The sequence below is a fragment of the Ixodes scapularis genome, unplaced genomic scaffold (assembly GCF_016920785.2).
Source record: "Ixodes scapularis isolate PalLabHiFi unplaced genomic scaffold, ASM1692078v2 PGA_scaffold6__148_contigs__length_123643588, whole genome shotgun sequence".
Classification (NCBI taxonomy): Eukaryota; Metazoa; Arthropoda; class Arachnida; order Ixodida; family Ixodidae; genus Ixodes; species Ixodes scapularis.
The window spans coordinates 120,391,054-120,407,436 of record NW_024609881.1 but is presented as its reverse complement, the minus strand read 5'-3'; the positions used below and the strand labels follow the sequence as shown (position 1 = coordinate 120,407,436).

Sequence of the window (16,383 nt, the reverse complement as noted above, 5' to 3'; positions counted from 1 at the left end):
GAAAATAGTAGGAAGTTTTCGTACATCGTTTCCGCTGTCCCGCAGCGTTCTCCGCAACACGCTACGAGGTCCGGAACTTTGCAGGCAAAGCTAGCGTCGCGCATGCGCAGTAGTGGAGTCTTCGTTCTGGAGTGCGTAGCGGAGGGGGAAAAACGGTCCACGAAACCTCCCTATATTGTGCCGAATAATTCGTAGATAAAATGAAGCAATGGGACGAAATATCCACATCAAAGAATGTACCGAGTCGCCAAGATCACGTGTCCCAAATCAAATTGGACGTTTTTAGTGATTTATACAGCGTGTAGTTGGTCAGCCATTTAAAGTGGCGACGAGTCACACGCTGTAGATGAGCAATTTAGCCAGTGCGGTACAGCCGCTAGCCTGGGGTCTTGAACGTGCACCACGCGGTAGTGATACACGACCGCACGCCGGTACGATGCTCATCCAGATCGAAACGGGCAGGGGTGGGGCTCGAACCCAGGATCCCTGGGTTCTGCAGCGCGAGCTTTCGCTCCACGCGCGTCGAGCTGGGTGTGCGCTTTAGCCCCCACGTTTGTCCGAGTTCTTTTTTTTTTTTTTTGACTACTTATCGGACTCGGACGCTCATTCTTCCCTCGAAGTAGGAGGTTGAAATGGTCGCCGATAAAATTACCAAGTGTCTACTAAATCGGGGTAAAATTCTAGAAAAACAGGGAGACAAAACAAGTAACGCCGTTCCTTCTGCCGTTTCCTCGAAAACGTACCGAGTTCCTGTTCCAGTTCCACCGATGCAACATAAAACGGCGGCGTTCTTCAGTTCCTCCCAAAAGGGAACGCGTTCCAGGAACGTCGTACCTTGGAACGCCGTTTCGTGCAACACCGCGCCGAACCCCAGAGATCCTGGGTTCAATTTATAATTCTCCCCGTTTTTATTTGGATGATAATGGGTATACCTGCGTGCGGCCAACGTGGTGAACGGTCCCGGCTACCACTGGTACTGCACTGGCTAAATTTAGCATCACCAGCGGAGACAGCAGACGCCATTGGCTGACGAACTTCCTGCTCTCTAAACATACACATCGTTACTCCCGGTCGTGCAAGCACGGAAGTGCTCTTCGTTTTTACTCACATCCCACGGTGTACACGCATATACCCTATACCCCGATTGTAGTTCGATAGCTCGCAGTTGTAAATTGTTGATTACTTTTTGTAGTTACGGTTCATCGTAAATTCGCAACACATTTAAAGCCTCCCTAACGACTGCATCTTATCTGCGCCAAACTTGTATGTCGCCCTATTTTTACGCTTCGTTTCTTTCGATAGACCGACAAAAGACGTTAGTCGCGTGACCCCTTCCGGAAGGGCGCAGCAATCCGCGGATGGTGTGATCACGTGACACCCCTTCACAGCACCTGATTGGCTGGGACCGCTCGTAGCATTCACAATGGTCCATCGTGTAAGCTGAAACGGAGCGTAGGCCTCATGTTTGCATAGCTGGATACTGCGTGCGCCGGATTAGCGTCCGCTTTCGCCGTAACGAAGCAGATACGGGCTTGCAGTCGTTCTTGTATATACTGCTCGTTATGTATTCTATCCTCGGTAACGACCGACTCTAATCTGTAGCGAGGCTGTAGATTGCCCGATTCGGATATCTTGTTTGCTCATCTTTTGGGTTGTTTTGCATGCATGGGCCGGAGTGTAGTATCAGCCCTTTGTCACATCGGATCTCGTTAACGTAGCTGTACAGGGTCCCAGTCGTTGTTCTTGTAGATGCTTCTCGTTATACCCTGTCTACGTATATTTATATGTCTTCGCTAACGATAGATTCTAATCTATGACACGGTTTTATATCGCCCGTTTTGTGTGCGGCGTACCTTGGGTATTTTTGGTGTACGCGTATGTAACATTTCTATTCGGGCACGCTGCGCAAAGGGGCTTTTCATTTCCTTTGTTTGACGCCTTGGGAAGTACGCATCATCTAAAGAAAAGTTTTAGCCGAACTAGGGAACACAGAAGGCAAGAATTTTGTTGTATTGTTCAACAGTGCTTTCATCCGACTCATGATTCATGACTCATAAGTCCACGCTTCGTCGAATGTTTACAGTCCTGTAACATCTCGAAAACCTGGTGTTCCGAACTTTACTTAATCCGTTTTCGTTAATTCGTTCTCTTCATGAGCTAACTGCTGGATCTCGAACCTGCCTGCAGATCTGACAAAACTACGTGTTCTTCCAAATTCTCGCAGTAGAGGCCCGTTCACTCGCGACTCCTTAAAGGAGCTGTGCAACGATATTCAATTGGAATGTATCTCTCTATACACGAGCTTACTGGCACACCTGTGACTCAAGGATACTCACACGCAACGCCATTGGCCAAGAAACTCCTTTGTTGCGGTGTAATTTCAAGGACAAAAGCGATCCTTTTCATTCAATCTCTCCTTTGCAAAATTTGATGACGTAACTCGGGGGTCCCAGTACACCCAAGTGACGATATTTGAATGCGGTTCATAGATTGGACCCGAGCATTGCGTGGGCACTCGACTTGGGCTCGTGACAATTGCTAGCTCGAGAAGCATTCGGGTTTTGACCCGTGTCCAATCGCTGCAACGACGACAACAGCCGAGCCATAACAATGCCTGGAACTCAGCGCGTGTCCTGCGCTTTGCCAACCCCAGCGCGTGGCTATGATCAACATTGGCGGCATATAATCGGCTCCAGATCACGTGGCCGCTTGTTCTGGCTGCGAGTTGAGGGGGTGAACGCTGCTCGTTTTTCTTAAATTTTTTTCTGGAACTTCTATTGCGTGGGGTTAAAAACGAACGCGTGTTTCATAGGTCATTAACGTTAGGGATCCGTTTTAAGCGGTATTTGCGCAAAGTACAAATATTGTTGCATTGGTCCTTTAAGACCTTGTGCCTTGAAACCTCTTAAAATGTCTTACAACGCGAGAATACTTTTTTTTTTTTTTTTTGGGGGGGGGGGGGGGGGGGAGGGGGGGAGGGGGGGAGGGGAGGGATGTATTGTTTTATTGCTTCCGTGTTTTCTTTTTTTTTTGTAAATTGATTATACCTCAACCAACAGACCCCTTTAACAAATGCGCCCCCTGTCGGTGGGCTTTTCGTCAGCATTATGGGATAGCAAATCGCCATGTTTCGGACAGCTTCCTCCACGACAGGCACGTAGCCAAGATTTTGGTTCGGGGGAAAGGGGGGGGGGGGGGAGGGGGAGGGAGGGGCCGCCCATATGACAAATTGCTGCATGAGGGGGAGGGGGGAGAGGAAGTCCCAGCAAAATGAAAGATTTCGGGGGGGGGACGGGCCTCCCCCCTGGCTACGTGCCTGCTCCACGATGATGTATAGCCCTATCGCGCTGTTGCATCAGAACGTAGTGTCGTCATTTCATGAGATTTCGCCACACGTGGTTCTCTGCCTCGTCATGAGCGACGCCGCCGTCAGTTTCTGCAGTGGTCATCCTGCTGCGTTGTAGGCAGCAGGCGCTACCCTATCGTACGCGGGGAACGTTCGTAATTCCTCTACTTGTGATACCATATTTTATGTGACCACACTAAGCTACATAAGCATCGCGGTTCCTCGTCTCACTCGAGTCCAGTTCGAACCGACCTTCTTCCTTGCGCACCTATACTCCGTTTCACCTTCAGTCCGAGCGCAGCGGACGCTAGGAGTAATCCCAGCCAATCCAGCGTGGAGAGAGTGTCATGTGACCTTGAGCTCCCTGTGTCCCTCTGCCCAACCGGTAGGTCACGCGATTTTCTCCCGGCGCTGGATCGGCTGGGATGGCCTGTGGCGTCCACTGCGCTCAGACTGAAGGTGGAACGGAGTATAGCTCGTTGTGGCCATTAGGCGTGGCCAGCCGACACCATTGGCGACGTGAGCGATCGAAAGCGTCGCTGTGGTCGGCCTTTCGCGATCGGCCGAATGCTGACTATGACGCCGGCAAATGGTTTTCTCATCGAAAGAAATAAGAGTAATGTAAGAACTTCGATTTTCACGGTGTTGGCAGTGTTGGTTTCAGAGCGCTATGATTTCAAGCTTCCAAGTTCCACCATGCGAATTCCAAAGACCGTAGAACTTGTTGTTCGCGAGGTAATGACGTCACGAGAGGTAACCATACGAGGGCGCCACCAAAACTTGTCGCCGCTGACGAGCGTGAAATGTTGGGCAGCAACAGCGATGTGGCGTGTGCCGTCTGCTATAATGACCTAAACATGGCGGCTGTCTTAGTTCCTCTGCACGGCATCTGTAACCCCCCCCCCCCCCCCCCCAAATAAAAAGAAAAAAAAAAAAACGAATTTGAAAAACACCGAAAACACAAAACCCTAATTATGATGAAAAAAAAAAGAAACTACATTCAGCTTTCCGTATTTGAGGTTTCCCTCGAATACGGAACTCGAAGGAAACCTCAAGTTCGGGACGGACGAGAAGCAACGACTCAGCGTCATCCTTACGAAGAAACTTTTGCAGCACCTGTCACGTGACGCACCCACGTGACCCTGAACTAAGCCCAATCCCACCTAGAAGCCAAGGCCTGCGTATGACGTCATCGTTTGTGGATCCCCGACCCGCCCCACTGCTGTAAACACGCTGAAGGTGGACTGCGCCGGCGGCAACGTTCACGCGAACTAGGCGGCGCTGCGTGGCTCCACTAGGGATGACGACTGGGAGGGAAATAAATGGCCAGGCCTCGTCCCCTAGGTGGCGTTGAGTACCACCCCGAAGAAAAACGAAAATCCCCAAATGGAGATCACGATCGGCTGCCAATGGCTTCCAGGGGGCACCCAACCTGGCGTTCGGCGAAACAGAGCCCTCAAAGGTATAGGAAACCAAAAAGCAACAACAACAAAGACCCCGATCCAAACTGAAGCGTAGTGTAATCATCCAAAATGTCGGCTCCGGTTATGAGAGTGCGGACGGTGCTGCATGTCGCTGTCGTAATGGCGGAAGAGGGAAGGAAATTATAGGCCCGCCAGCTGAAAAAAACCAATTCGGCACGCTGGGATCTTTTTTTTCTTGCTTTATATTTTATTTTCGATCGGAGGGAGACAAGGGGGGGGCCTAGGTTTTCATACGAAGTCTGTTGCATCCGGTGGCTCGCGATAGTCTAGATATCCGCACGGTGGTCTAGCAGACGAGTGAGCAGCAACGGGACCACCTTAGGAAGACCAGCTGATGGTCCGGAGAGGACGTATATGATCGTGTCTTCCAAGTCCGGCGTCACTTTTGCATGCCTTAACGATGATAGCGATTTGTATTTTTATTTTTTGTAGTTCGAGTTTTTTTGACGCCGCCATGTTCCTCAAACCGGCCGACACAAATAAGTATCTGCCTCAAAATAAGCCTTATTTGCTTCTGAAGACTCTATCTTCCTGTGTTTTTTTGTTTTTTTTTTCGAAGTTTTCAACCTCTCATTTTCGGCTTTGAAGAACTGTGGTTGAAGCAGCGTTTCTTGTGTGATCTCGTTTCTTTTCTTCTTCTTCTCCTTTTTTTTTTTTTCTGTTTAGCATACATTATGAGTAACCCCGCGACTCCGGCAACTTAAAACTTAAGTCATTGGCAGCTTAAAAAACAGGAAGCGTGGTGAGTTCCCGCATTTTATGATGGCTGGACAGCCAATGATATTGTTGGATTAGCCGACAAGAGCGCCGGAGAACGGATGACGAAACAAAAGCAATAATCACTCCAACTTATTCCGAAGTTAAACCTGACATCGATACGTATCCTTCGTACAAAATTACGAATAACGATAATTAGGTTTTTTATTTATTTTTTTGGTTCTTACAAAAAAAGAAAAAGAAAGAAGCCAGGAGTGAAAAGCCTATGTTGCAGCTTGAGGAGAACTCCTGGCGATCCGACACCCTTTGGCGCTTCGACGCGGCTGCACATTTTGGTGGGAGAGCGAGAGAAAAGGCTAAAACGCAAACACCCCTACTCGCATCATTTCACTGATTTGGTAGTACGTCAATAGACACATGGAAGGAAGGAAAACATTTCGCCATCCACACGTGTCACTACGCACACAGGAGTTGGTGGTGCGTGGACAATTTCTGGGGTGACTACGGGTCGTTCCTCGCAACCACATAGACCCTGAAACTACATTAACGCGCGACCAGATGGGGCCGTCACAATTTGTCCGCGCGGTTACCAAGAGCCGGAACATTGACCTCGTCGCCAAGTTGCTAACCTAGTCGCGCGCCACACCACGTCGCTCTCATCACACTCCATTCAGAACGGCCAGTCAAGTTACCCGCTTCTCTCCGTTTTCTTTCGCTGCTTTCTTTTTCTGTATATATTCCTCGCCCGTGTTGTTAACATCTCGGTGCGGATCAGTCACGGCCCGTCACGATCGGGTGCCTACCCTCGCGTCTGCGCTTGTGAGCGCCGACGCTGTATATATGCCTGCGCCCGTGACTGTCCCCTCCTGCGCCAGGAGGTTGGTTCTGCGCGGAAACAGGTTTTATTTGCATCGGGAGCTCCGACTGATGCTTTCCGAAGACGCGCGGTGGCCGCCGCCATGGCAGAAGCAGCTGCTGAATTAACCGACTCGCTGAATAATGTTACGGACGAATGACCTACCGAGGCTGAATTTTGCCATTCGCCGTGCGTGCCTGTATCTCTCGTCGGGGCGTGTTTCGTCTCTGGAGCGAGCACTGTCGGCGGCGTGTATGTGTTTATTTACTCGGCGGGACGGTTAGGCGGTACAGAGAGGAGTGGCTGAAACAAAGTTGAAACAGCATATATGTAACAAGGAGCTCTTACGAGATATGATTAGAAACAGCATGACTCTAAGAAAAAAAAAAAAGGGTTGGCGATGAAGGCGACGGTGACGGGAAGGGGGTTCCAGTCCAGGCTTGCTTTGGGGACATAGTAGTCAAAATTTGTTGAATTTGGTACACTAACGTTCAATTAGTGTTCGGTACGGGATGTGGGAGATGTAAAAAGTCACTGGTTTAGGCTGTCATTGGTGTAATATATTTTAAGAAAAATGCATAACCCAGAGATAGGACATCGTATTAAAATAGCAAATAAACTAAGTCTTTTTTTTATTTTTTAGTTTGCGACAGGTTGGCATGTACAGTGTTATAACTTGCTTAACATTTGGCATCTGAATTTCTTTTTGTGGGGGGAGGGATGTAACAGGTTTGTCATCTGAATTTCTTTTTTTTTGGGGTGAGGCGTATAACAGGTTTGCCCGGCTCTTCATTGTTTCGTCGAAACTCTTTTCGTGGGACTACGTTTCGTGGGCAACTTCTCATGGCCGCATGTTTCCTCGACACCCGTTACCCCAATTGCACGCTGTAGGGACATTTCGACTCGCGCGTTAACGTGTTAACATGGTGTTAACTCAACGATGAAACGGTTTGTCGATGAAACAATCTGTCGATGAAACATCGCTTGTCCATAAAACGGTCTGTCGATGAAACGTCGTTCAATCAACTGTTCGCCACCGGGTTTTCCCTCGTGCGCGCAAACAAGAAGCAAATATAGACGGCCGAAAATGTTTGAGTACAGGTACGCAATAACTATCGCACACTCCTGCGTGCACGGTGGCAGAGCGTCATCACGTAGGTGTGCTTCCCTGATGACGTATCAAATGAACGCAAATGTTCATCCACATAAAGAAGGAAAGAAGGCGGGTATTTTAATCTTAAGTTGCCCGCGATTGTTCGCTAGCCCTTTGCCAATATATTCTTTTTTTTTAACGTTTTATTAGGTGGTCTAACGATGTCTACGATCCGTACAAGTATCTGCTCATATTTTTGTGCCGGACGATTTAGTTTGAGAGGATATTGAATGTATAAGCTCAGCTGTTTAAAGACAAAATTAGGAATGCATAAGGAGCCACCGATATCTTATGTAGATGGCACAAAGTCGTTGAAATTATCCCCGAAATGGTTCGGAGGTGTTGAGTCTTCGGAACCTGTAGCTATCCAGCGATAACACGTGGACCCCTATAGAGCCCGACTGTTACGCAGGCGGGATCGACTGTACTTTTTTTAATTCGTGAGGATGTGGTTCCTTATCATTTAAAGTGTAGAAAGAGGCCAAGCATTACCTATGTGGTACAGCCCGAATTTGCGGAGTCGGTGCTCGCACGTAGTTTAGCGTCCGGTGCCAGCCCCCGACTCTACAACATGCGTTTTCGACGAAGACACGCGTAATGAAGCAATGGTGAGGGTGCAGGCTAGCTGGTGTAAATTGAGCATAGTCGGTAAACCCGAGACTGGGAATACGGACAAGGGACAAACACAGGGACGAACTATTTTCCCTCGCTACGAAACCAGAAAAAAAAAAAAAAAATCAAACCTGGATGAGAAATTTTACGCGATAAAGTGTCACGTACTCGAGCTTGACGTTGTATAAACTTTATATCGTAAATTTGTGCGTGACGTGCGTCATGAAGCTATTAAGCGTTAACACCACGTCAACTACATTTCTCTTTTGTAATGCCTCGATCTTTTTTTTTATTTTTTATTCTAGCGTTGCTGTAGGTTCCCGCAAAATGAAACGCTCCGATTCGGCGAGGCTTTGGTGTGCTTAAGCAAGCCCCGATGCCCGCGCACGCTGTCACTGCAGCAACAACGCTCTTGACACGCCGCTTGCACGGTCGTATACAGAACTGGTTTGACGCGCTTGACCCTTCGCCAAACCCGCCCTTTGACATCCAAATTGCACCGCTCTCAGTAAGCCTCTTTCCTTTTTGTTTGTATCGTTATTTTCTCACCCCGTGACGATCTCAAAATGCCGTTCTGTTGAGAGCGAGGATCAGCGCCGGCACCGAAACGTCATTTCGGGCGTCTCCCCACGACAGCGCAGTTCCTCCAACGTTCCTCTGCCCCCCTGTCACCATCCATCCCGGGGGCCCACGTGCCGTTCGAGGAGTGCTGGTCTTGTTTGCTGCGTTGGCGACTGTAGGGATCCCCCGGCGGGTCCCGGAGGTCGAGAGGAGATTTAGATCTCCGGTGGAGCTACAGAATGTGACGCGGACAGGGTGGGGGACGCTAATCTCCCGTGTAACTTGTCCACTGACAAGGTGAGAACGCCGAGGGGGAATTTCAGTTGCCTCTCTCCAGCATTAGCCTCGATAACTATTCTACGCCTCGTGAACTTCGAGGTACACGCTGTGCCAAAGCACGCATAGAAGACAAGGGCAACGAACGCGTGCTGGACCATAGCCTCCTCTATACGGAGTATTCACTGGGCGCCATATTTGTGGGTGCTGTTTAGAGCGCACGCCCAGAGCGAGCTCCCATCAATAGGCTGCTAAGATCGACACTCTTGATGATGCGGAATGCACGCTGCAAAAGAACTGTGGGAGCTCGCCGTCAGCACGCGCTCAGCATTCGCGCACACAGCTATGGCCGCCAGTGAATACTCCCTATACTCACAAAGCCCGGCAGTTCAACGACGGAGCCATAGAGTGCCCGGTCGCAGATTTCGAGCGCGAGGATCTGGTAGCACAGAACATCAAAGAGCCATTCCTCGGGGAACCTGGACGTCAGCGCACAACTTTTGCAGCGGCGAAGACCCGAAACACACTTGTTCACTCGGGAGAAGTATGTTTCGGCGCCTCGCCGCAGCGGGGCGCCAGTCACGTGGCTCTCCTCTTATCCTTTGTCTGCCGCTCCACCTTTTCCATTTCGGCGGACACTTCTCGGGGTGATCTGCCGGGCTTAGTCATGTTCATCGAAAATGGACGGCGTGTCGTTCCCATTTCGTCAACTATACGCCGAGAGGTTTCGGTGGCGCCCTTTTCTAGTTTTCGTTCGTGACATCAAGGTCAGAATTTGCCTCGGCGTGACGTCATGAGTTGTAATCTTTGGCAACTTATCATCAATGGTGAACTAGTTCCATGGTATATATACGCGTAAAAATAACGATGGAGGCTCGGAGTCACGCAATGTTAAACCAACATTGTCGCAGTTGACACCCTGACATTGCGCTCATTGCGCTCATTTTTGCCGGGGAAAGAAAAAATAATCCGGATAAGGAGGTTGCAGTGAGCGTTTGACCAATCGCGAATTGCGCGACCATGGCGATGCTTTTGGTCGCGCCTTTTGATCGGTGTATATCGTAGGACTTTGAGGGAATCCACGTCATGAGTCCTAGCGTCGCGTGGCGTTTACGAACAAGCTTGCTTCGAATGCTCTTCCGCGGATGCTATAAGTGAGTTAGCTAGTTCAGTACGAGAGGGAAATGTTTATCATTTTGTCTGGTCATATTATTAGCCCAGAAGAAGTTTTCACCTCGGAATTTGTAGTCAGAAACGTGTTTAAATATGAACTGTTAGCCTCTTGGCTTTTCTCTCGCGGAGGTTTGTAGTCAAACACCGAATGGCGAAGTCAGTAAAACGTTATACTCTATTCAATGTATCCTTGTTTCTGCGAACGAGCGATTTCAAGCTTCCCACCCTTCCCAATTTGTTTCTCTAAATCTTTTATTTTTCTGCAAGCGTACTTTGCTTCTTATATATGGTTTTGTAAGCACTGCTCTTGGTATACGATCCCGGAAGAGATCCACAATACCGATCGAAACAGAGAAAGGAGGTAAGATAGAAAGAGTCAAAAAGGCATCTCTGCACAGCCGCAACGTGATCGGTCACTGTGGTGCCTGCCTCGTCGCTGCGTCTCCCCCAGTACCAGCGTTCTTTCTAGCGCGCCAGCCGCATCACGAGTGCACAAAGGTGCCCAAGTATACGCCAACATCGGTCACAGGAGCTCGGAGGCAAGGCCGGCCGTTTACAGAGGGGCCCGCATTCCATCGCGGCTGGGAGAGCAGCCTCTTGTTCCCCTTACGTAACACGCCGCTTATTGGGAAGACGAGAAAGACAATAGGATCGCTCAGAGGGCGGCCAGCTTGATGTAGGGGTCGCGTTGCCGCCGAGCGCTCCCTCTCCGAGTGTACGGCCTTTGGCCGGCCTTGCTGTGCTCGCGGGCGGCTGGAACGGGCACGTGCTTCTCGGTTGGATTCGGCTCGCTCCTCGATCGGCGGGGAGGTGTTGTACGACGAATCGGTCTAACCTCGACGCCGATCATGGTTTCGGAGTTCAAAGTACACGAGCTTCGTGTTTACTTTCTATTCTTTTTCTTTTTTACTGACTGCCGATTCGGAGGCCGACACCTGTACGTTGATGATGGACTGCTGTTCTTACACCCGTTGTGTCTTCGCCATCGGAAATCTAGCGGAGAAACTAAATTTGTTCATGGGTCACCAGGTCGTGTGACGTCATTTTGCCCGCTAACTGTAGCGGGGAAACTGAATTAGAGGAGGAGGGAGTTTAGGGGATGGAGGAGGAGGGGACGAGGAAGAAGAGGGGCATACCCTCTCCTCTGCACCCTCTCCTCCTCCTCCTCAAAAGCTGCGCTCTAATTTCGCATTACGGAGATTTGGAAACGTCTTTCATTTTTTTATGTTGACCTTCGATCGATTTGCCCCTCTTTACCTTTTGGTGCTTCAAAGACGCATTTTAGAACACTTGCTCGCCGTATAGAGACCCCATGGTTTTAAGACCAGGGAATCGTATGCTACAGAAGTGCAGCGATTCATGTCAGATTATAGACCAGTCTGATAGTCGCCTTTTGCATGCTCGTAGTGGTCTTTCTTTGTGTGCTGGGCTCATGGTCGCGTTCTGGGTATGCGCAGTGGCCCGCTAAATATCAGTAGCCACGCGCGTGACCACAGCCCAGTGACCCAGCATTCTTCGACTGGGGCAGCAGGTACTGGCTGTTAGGTGGTCTGAGGTTGAGTGTATTCACCGTTTATAAAGAAGCCCGCACACCCGCACTGCACCCCAGGTGGGTACCGTGCCGGTGCGCAGAAGTTAAGCGTCTGCACATTCGCAGTGGCCTAACGTCAGAGAGTTTATCTAGTGTAGAGCGCACTTATTGCGGCAGTCAGGAGAAGTTGATGTAAAAGAATAGTGCAGTAACACGGAGTGAAGTTATAAATGAAAGACCGCGTAAAAAAAAAAAAAAAAAAAAATTCACAGAGCAGTAAAGCAAACCCTTCGGCGCGTGGCACAAAAAAAGAAAAAAAAAAAATAATGTCAGAAGTGGGATTCGAACATACGCCCGGAAGACCGGACTGCGACCTGAACGCAGCGCCTTGGACCGCTCGGCCATCCTGACGACGATTCACTGCGTCTTTGAAAACAGTTTTGAACAAACTTGAAAAGCATCAACCTTTGCTTCACGTGATGGAGCATATACTAGTCAAACTTGTACATAACAGATTAATTGTGCATAGTTGCTTTTTATCGTTAAGGAAGTATCGACCTACTTTCGAAAAAAGGCACGAGTAACGTTATATTTAGTAGGGCTGGGCGTCGTTAAAACTGTTAACCCGATTAATCGCCCCCCCCTTTTTTTAATCGAATAATACATCGATTAATCGGCGTCGGTTATTTCTATGCACTACTTGAAACAGTCAATATTTATTGCTTTTGTTGAATATGTGATAAACGGCGCAATATTCAATTTGAATTGTGAACAAAACTCGTTGTGTAGTTAAGAACACTTCAAAGACACTCACACGCACCGATTCTTACTTCAGGTGCATGAGACAAAGAGTGTCGTTGATATTCTTCGGCAAGAGCGAGCTCTTTTGATTGTTCCCAATGTTCTCTGCTGCACTAAACAGACACTCGAAAGACGTTGAAGTGGCCAGGACACGGGTAACCTTCTGCACTCTTCTGAAGTTACAAACCTTGCCCCTACAGTTCACTCTATTCAAGTTTTACCTAAAGTTTCCCCTTCATACAGATGTACTCGCCCATGTCTGCGTGGTTAAAGCTTTTAGTTTTTACTTTCATTTGGTTTCTTAAAATTTTACTGGCTGACTGGTTAAACAATGTAATCCCGAATAAAGTATTAATCGATGGGTTAATCGATCAATTGCCCGGCCCTAGTATTTAGTCCTGGAGGGGAACGTGTACAACAAAGGTACCCAAACTAGTTCTCAGCCCAGCTCGCGTCTGTAATTTGCACGACGGGAAAACGCTATAGATAGTCCACAAAAAGATGTGCACAAGGTATGTCAGGATAGACAAAGTTGCCCCGAATGAAGGCGTTAAAATCTAGGAATTCTTAATGACGACAAGTATTGGAATATTGGCAACTCCTTCAGGGAGGAAGTGACATATTCAGTGGAACGAGAAACTAACGCTTTACTTTCAACCTGAGGTAACGCGTTCTGTGTGACTCACAGTAACGAGCAACGCACTTCCTCACCTTATGAGTGTGCAAGTTGTGAAAGTTACTTTATTTCCATAACGCGGACACGTCTGCACAAAAAATACCGCATAAGCTACGTTTCATAGTAAGGGCACATCAGATACGATCTGTGCTTAAAATCATGGTTGCCAGTTATCGGAAGCTTCATCTGATATCGCGAAAACCGCTTTTACGCAACAGATTAAAAAAAAAAAAAACTATATCGCTTGAGCCTCCTGACGCCGTGTCTAAAGCGCATGAAGTTGCATTATCGAATTGCGACTATCGCGAATTGCGCCCACTGTGCTCTATGCACCAAAATGGCGGCGCAGACAAGATAATAGGAGAATAGCGTGTCGATACTCTTCTATGCGTGGCTTTTTCAGGGGCTCCGAACACGCCATTTTTCGTTTTCACGATCATACACAAAATGGCCAAGTTTGTCCCCCTGACAACGATTTGTCGAGAGTCTCTGAACTTCGGAGGCATGAATTTAATACATCTTCTACATCTCTCAATTAAAAATAAATTAATATTTTTTTTTCAGGAGCTACGACAGGCGTGCGGTAGAAGTTTGCGAGACATATACAATATAACTCGTGAAATATACAATAGAAAGCAAACATAACGAACCAGAACAATACCGCCCCTTAGGCCTACAATAAGTGTATAAAAGAAATAAAAAGAAAAACTGTTACTGAAACACTCTACGCTCCAATTGTACACGAGATAAATTCTAACACTCAGCACTAGTTATTTACGAAAACAAGAAAAACAACATATCTAAAAGGCTATACATTACATAAATTTGAAATAACATATACAAATTCCTCTGGACTTGTTACAGAGAGAATAACCAAAAAAGGACGGACAAGGACAAACATAATTTGAAAACGAAAGATATCCGTCCTTGTTCGTCCTTTTTTGTTTATTCGTTCTGTAACAAGTTATTGAAAACCGACGCGCTCGCGTTCAACTTCCTCTGGACAGTTTACCAACAATATAGGAACGCGTGGATAGGAGGTAGCCAGGGGCCGGCAAACGCACATACACACACACGCACGCACCGATCTTACTTCATTACAACAGACAGAAGACAGATATAGCCTTTTTTCTTATTTAAGAAAACTTTGCGAAGGCCACTAAACCAACACGAGTTTCCGGACTTAACACCCGTAAACGAATGATCCTCGTCGTCTCGGCTCCGGCTGCCGGCCACCGGATGCGCTTCACCGGAAGTAACGGATGGTCCTGCGAACGACCGGAAGTACGCGACAACGGAACCCGGAGAGGAACCATCGCGTCCCTTCTTCTGCCAAGAAGCGTTCCGCATGCTGGCAACCTGCAGGGACGCACGTTACCGCGTTCAACCGGCGACGCCCTTTCGCTAACAATGGAGAGCCCACAGCCAATACCACCTAGAAGACCAGGCCTGCGTCAAACGTCATCACTGGTGGGCACCACGCAGCGCCGCCTAGCTCGCACTAAAGATGACGTCACCCGTGGGCCTTGTCCTACAGGTGGAATTGCTACAGCAGACAGGTCCACGCATGCATTCCCCAGAGGTCATTCGAAGGTCGTCCGCGTTAACGGTTCGTTTCCGCACCACGTAATGGGTATCCGGTTCTGTCGGAAGGAGTGGCGGACATGTTGGAAACAATGGGGCCCTCTTTTTTTTACACGTCAATCGAGTTGGTAGTTTTGCTTTTAGGTTGTTTGTGTTCTCTCTGTATGGCTCCCTTGGTTCACTCAGCTAGAGGCTGGAGTGGCACGTTTCATTCGCGGCATCTGATCGGTTAGCCTGGCAGAAAGGTCGTGGCATAAGGGTTATACTGCATCCTGGTACGTTGAAATAAGTCGGTCTATTGAGCAGTTCTCTGAATTATGACAAGTATAGCCTGTTGCTCAGCTTGAAAAGGCGAAGTGAAATCGCGTACATACCCGTAATTGGTGGCAGGCAACAGCTGCGGTAACAATACTACACATGATGCAAAAGACAGTCTGCAGACAATGTCGCAGGTATGTAACACGCGTAGAACATGAACGTGTATCGAACATAGTCTATCCACGTTTTCCGAATATATATTTCCCCGTCACAAAAGTTGGAGATCGCCAAGAACGTTTCGAGACCCACGAAAAATCTTTCGCCGCAGTGGTTGCAGGCCACGGCGATTCTTTTCCATAAAACCAGCCTCCACCCTCTCAGATGTCGTCCGCCAACATGTTAGGATAGCGGCTCTGCCCTGTCCGGGACGCCTACGTGAAGGTGCCCCGCTGTTCGACGATTCAGGATGTTGGAGATTATTTACGTAGCTGCCGTGATGGAAGAGGCCAACTCCGAGCATCTATTTCAAAAAGGTCACGTTCCGGGAGGGCAGTCCTGCTCCGTTAGATGGAGTGCACCCGGTTGCAGAAAGCACTCTCGTTTATTCGTTTCCTAAGGATAGGCGGAACCATCCCGTTAGTTACGGTGTCACGGAACGCGTCTTTGACTGGTGTGTTTAGCGTCCCTGCTCCCCCCATGCATCGAAAGTGGTTCCGAAGTTGCGACGAGTCACGTCACAAAACTCGGAATGTCACGCCGTCGGATTTCGCGATCTTGCTCGTTGATCGTACAAGTTCGGGCACAAAGCACGAGCAAAGGCGAGTGTCGCTGTCCTCACGGTGTTCCAACTCCTCGCTCCGAGAGCTTCCGTGGACTGTGAAATCATAGCCTCCTATAGGCTGACAAAGCCTGGCATATCGCCACGAGAAACGGCTGCCGAAATGGAAAAGGAGGAGCGGCAGACAACGGATGAAAGGAGAGCCACGTGACTGGCGCCCCGCTACGGCGATACGCCGAAGCACACTTTCTCCCGAGCGAACAAGTGTGTTTAGGGTCCTCGCCGCTGCAAAAGCTGTGCGCTGACGTCCAGGTTCCCCGAGAAATAGCTCTTTGATGTTCTGTGCTACCAGATCCTCGCGCTTTAAATCTGCGACCGGGCACTCTATGGCTCCGTCGTCGAACTGCCAGGCTTTGTGAGTACAGAGGAGGATATGGTCAAACCATAGCCTTCTATATGCTATCAAACTGGAGAGCGACGACCCACAGCAGAATGGGCGTCTGTGCCACATCTACCACCGTTGCTGTTACACCGCCAGGATCGCGACGGGCGACAGCTGACGCTTTTATGACGTCAT

The 16,383-nt window shown here is 48.9% G+C and overlaps 1 protein-coding gene and 1 non-coding gene across 5 annotated transcripts in view; one reads left to right on the top strand and one right to left on the bottom strand.

The window, feature by feature from the left end:
* LOC8040291 (neuron navigator 2) overlaps nucleotides 1-16,383 on the top strand; it is a 183,827-nt gene that overhangs the window by 129,128 nt on the left and 38,316 nt on the right. The gene's annotated exons all lie outside the window — the stretch shown is intronic.
* On the bottom strand, nucleotides 12,037-12,120 carry Trnal-cag. The gene has a single exon. It is a non-coding gene; the product is annotated as a tRNA-Leu (tRNA).